Consider the following 4,210-nt stretch of genomic DNA (forward strand, 5'->3'; position numbering starts at 1 on the left):
GATGCTACTCCTTTGGCGGAGAATAAACCTCAGTTTTGGACCCAGGTGACGATGCGAGTTGCCCCAGACCACCAGGAAAATTGTAAATTTTTGGTGCTGCATAATTTGCATGATACTATTGTTCTGGGGTTCCCCTGGTTGCAAACTCATAACCCAGTTTTGGATTGGAAATCTGTGTCTGTGGTGAGTTGGGGTTGTCAGTGTGTTCTTAGGGACGCTCCTGTTTTCTCCACCTCTCCTCAGTCTCATGATATTCCTGATTATCTGGCTGATTTCTCTGATGTTTTTAGTGAGAGTAAGTCTGCGTCTTTGCCTCCTCATAGGAGTTATGACTGTGCAATTGAGTATCTGATGCCTGGGTGTAAATTTCCCAAGGGTCGGCTTTTCAACTTATCTGTATCCGAACATGATGCTATGCGATCCTATATTAAGGAGTCATTGGAGAAGGGTCATATTAGACCATCCTCTTCACCTTTAGGTGCTGGGGTTTTTTTTGTGGCCAAGAAAGATGGTTCATTAAGACCGTGTATTGACTATCGTTCCCTTAAGAAGATGACGGTTAAATATCAGTACCCGTTACCTCTGATGTCTGATTTATTCTCCAGAGTTAAGAGTGCCTGCTGGTTTACTAAGCTTGACCTCAGACCTCAGAGTTATGGTACATTTAACCGAGTGTTGTGTATTACCTTTACCCAAGTGTCGTGTATATACCTGTACACCACTGGTGTACATTGAACCTTTTTGTTGTGTATTACCTTTACCCAAGTGTTGTGTATTTAACCTCAACACCACTGGTGTTTTTTTTTTTTACTTAACACTAAAGAAAAAAACTAAACCACACAATAAAATTGTTTTGAAACAAAAAATAATTTATTTTTTTTGACTTCACAATTTACAAATGCCGGAATTGTTGGGTGGAGATATCATCGAAGGGGTTAACAGGGTTGACCACATCAAGGGAGGGGGAGGATTGGGAACAAGGTTGGTGAGGATCAGAAGTGGAAGGGGGGTTTAAAACATGAGGTTGGGATGGGAGTTGATGGACAGAGGAGGTTTGTGGGAACATTGAAGGTGTGGATGGGTACGGTGAGGTCATTGGGGTATAATGCAGTGGGGAAGGAAGGTACTGGGAAGAATGGAATGGGGAACTAGAGAAAGGAGAAGGAGTGGTGGGAGGATGGACGGAGGTAGGATGGACGGAGGGAGGAATGACGGAGGTAGGTTGGACGGAGGAATGATGGATGGAGGAATGATGGATGGAGGAATGATGGATGGAGGGAGGATGGACGGTGGAATGATGGACGGAGGGAGGATGGACGGTGGAATGAGAAGGTGATGGAATAGGTGCATGGGTAGATTGGGAGGCCTGGGACACTGCAGTCACTAGAGCATTGTGACATCCTTGCATCACATGCATCTGTAGGTGAGGATTTAAATCTTCCATTTGCCGGACAGCTGACTGAAAAAAAATATGTCTCGGCGCCTGGTTTGACTCTGAATTCATCCATTCCATGTAACTTCTGAGTTCCTTGATACTTTGATTTATCATGTTCAACCCAGAAGTTAACTGTTGCCCCAAAATTCAGAATGCATTCTGGACGTTGAATTCAGATTCAAACAGTCAGACAAGGTCATCCGTTCCTGACCTCTCAGACGCTGCCGTCCAGAACCAAAAGTTGGTAGAGATGTTGCGGCAGTGTCAGAAGGGTGGGGTAAAGGGTACTGTAAATTGTCACCTGCATGTGATGAAGACCGCCCTGCTGCTCCAGTGCTGGTGGAGGGGACAGAGGGATGACACAAGAGGGAAGGTACAGAGGGGTCGGATACCTCGATGTGATCCCCGGTGTCGGTCTCACAAGGGATCCCTCCAGAGGGAGGCAACTCAGAAGCAGGCTCCCGAGTGCTGCAGATGGTGCTAGAAAAGAGAAAAAAATATATATCAATATATTGATATTTCATTTGGCCTTGCTGAAAAAAAAATTAGGTTAAACATGGAAACATTTGTACTACAGAAATGGTGTGTGGAATATTTACCTTCTGCTCACATCGTCGACCGGAGGAACGACAGGGCTCTGTAATGCTTATACTGGGTGCTCCTGCGTCCTCTCGATCCACTCGGGGCCTGCATCTCCTTGTTGAAATCCCTCTTGAAGCGATCCCTGAGTGACCGCCAAAGACACTTGTTAAGCTACTATACAAAGGATAAAAAAAGCTTTCAGGCCTTTATACTTACGGAGAAAATTTCATTCTTTTATCTGGGTCTGCTGCGGCCTGGCGGGTCTGCTGCGGCCTGGTGGGTCTGTGGTCCTTCCTGAACTGATCTGCAAGTATAAAGACACTTGTTAAGCTACTATACAAAGGATAACAAAAGCTTTCAGGCCTTTATACTTACTGAGAAAATTTCACTCTTTTATCTGGGTCTGCTGCGGCCTGGCGAGTCTGCTGCTAGATGGTTTGTGTGTTTTTTGTGAATGGATCTGCAAGTATAAACACACTTGTAATAAGATAAAAAAAAAAATTCATATATATTTTGATTGAAAAACCACCCCAAAAAATTGAATGTTGATATGTGAAATGCGCAACCTTCCCAACCCTAAACCTCGTGTTACCCTTTAAAATTTTGGTATTGCATGTTTGTAATTCCCTGATGCACAGTTAACTGAGAATCTATCAGTGAGAGTATACTGTGGTGTAGTGACCACTGTGTCCACTAGGGGGCGCTGTATGGATTTCCCAGGAGAGAGGATGAATGGCAAGATACTGAATGACAGTTATGTATCTCAAGGTGGGTGGCCTTTATGTGTGTGTTAATCAGCAGTGATACTGCTGAGGTACTGGTTCAATGTGTCAGGGACTAGTTGCCTACAAACCCACCCAGGGGGTGTGTTTAATAACGCTATTGTAAAGTGTATATGTGTGTGAAGGACCTGTGATGAGGTCATAGTCATGTGACCCGGTGGGCATGGCTATGAACCATATAATGTGGCCAGGGTAGGTAACATGTGGTGAATGCTGGGACCCCATTGGTGCAGTGTGGAAGGTCCCGCTGAGATGGAGCTTCCTGGCTAACAGACTGTGGAGTGGAAGTGGTGAATGGCTGCACGTTTCTGAGAGTTCCCAAGGGAGGGAATGAACGTCTGCAGTAAGCTGAAGCAGCCATGAGGAAACCCGGACGTGGGTGAGATAAATGAGGCTAAGAGAGCCTGTATGCTGGATATTTACAACCTGTGTGAACACAGGGTTTACAGAGTGAAGCTATAATGGACGCTCTTCTGTTTATATGCTGTTGCATATTGCTTTGGTTTATGATCATGAATAAACCTCATGGATTATACTGCTTTATGAAAACCCGTGCTGGATCTGGTTTTGTGGTGGCTAAGCGAGAATCCCCTAACTAATGACAGCGCTACCTCACAATACCCACACTTTAAAGTGACCTTGTTTTGGTATTGCATGTGTGTAATTCCCTGATGCAGAGTTAACGGAGAATCTATACCCACACTAAGTATACCTTGTTTAGGTATTGCACGTATACCAACACTTAATGTGACCTTGTTGCACGTATACCCACACTTAACGTTACCTGGTTTTACAATGATACTACAGAAACTTTTTGGAGACATTTTATTTTTTATAATTTTTTTGTTTTCTTTTTTTTTTTTGACAAGTAGGAGCCACTATGCTCTTTATTTTAAATACCACAGTACATGAAAAATAAAAAAAATGCTGAACACATACTACAGTCACACCACATACAATACCACAATAACACCACATACAATACACACATAACACAATCACAGCACACTTGCAAATTTTCAAATAAAATTACAGTAGTATGAAAATAAAATGCAGTACACATGCAACAACAGAAAAACAATTAGGCTAAGTGCACACGTACCGGAACTCTCGCGGAAATTACAGCGAGAATTCCAGAATTCCAGTCCGCGGGAAAATCGCATTTTAAATTCCCGCGATTTTCCCGCGGAAAAACTAGCATTTTGCAAGCGGAATTAGCTTGCAAAATGCTAGCGTTCTCCAAGCGATCTGGAGCATTGCTTGGAGAACTGATTGACAGGTTGGTCACACTCGTCAAACATAGTGTTTGACGAGTGTGACCAACTTTTTACTACTGAGGCCGCCTATGCAGCATCAGTAGTAAAAGATAGAATGTAAAAAAAAATAAAAAATACTGTTATTCTTACCTTCC

At 43.4% G+C, this 4,210-nt stretch overlaps 1 long non-coding RNA gene across 1 annotated transcript; it reads right to left on the reverse strand.

Annotated features, from left to right (window-relative positions):
• Positions 1–848: 848 nt before the first annotated feature.
• LOC141091565 (uncharacterized) lies at positions 849–4,210 on the reverse strand. Its single transcript, XR_012232543.1, has 2 exons — positions 2,035–4,210; positions 849–1,915 (listed from the first exon to the last, which is right to left on the reverse strand). It is a non-coding gene; the product is annotated as an uncharacterized lncRNA (long non-coding RNA).

Source organism: Dendrobates tinctorius, unplaced genomic scaffold (assembly GCF_039654945.1).
Source record: "Dendrobates tinctorius isolate UK_male_01 unplaced genomic scaffold, ASM3965494v1 ptg000054l, whole genome shotgun sequence".
NCBI lineage: Eukaryota > Metazoa > Chordata > Amphibia > Anura > Dendrobatidae > Dendrobates > Dendrobates tinctorius.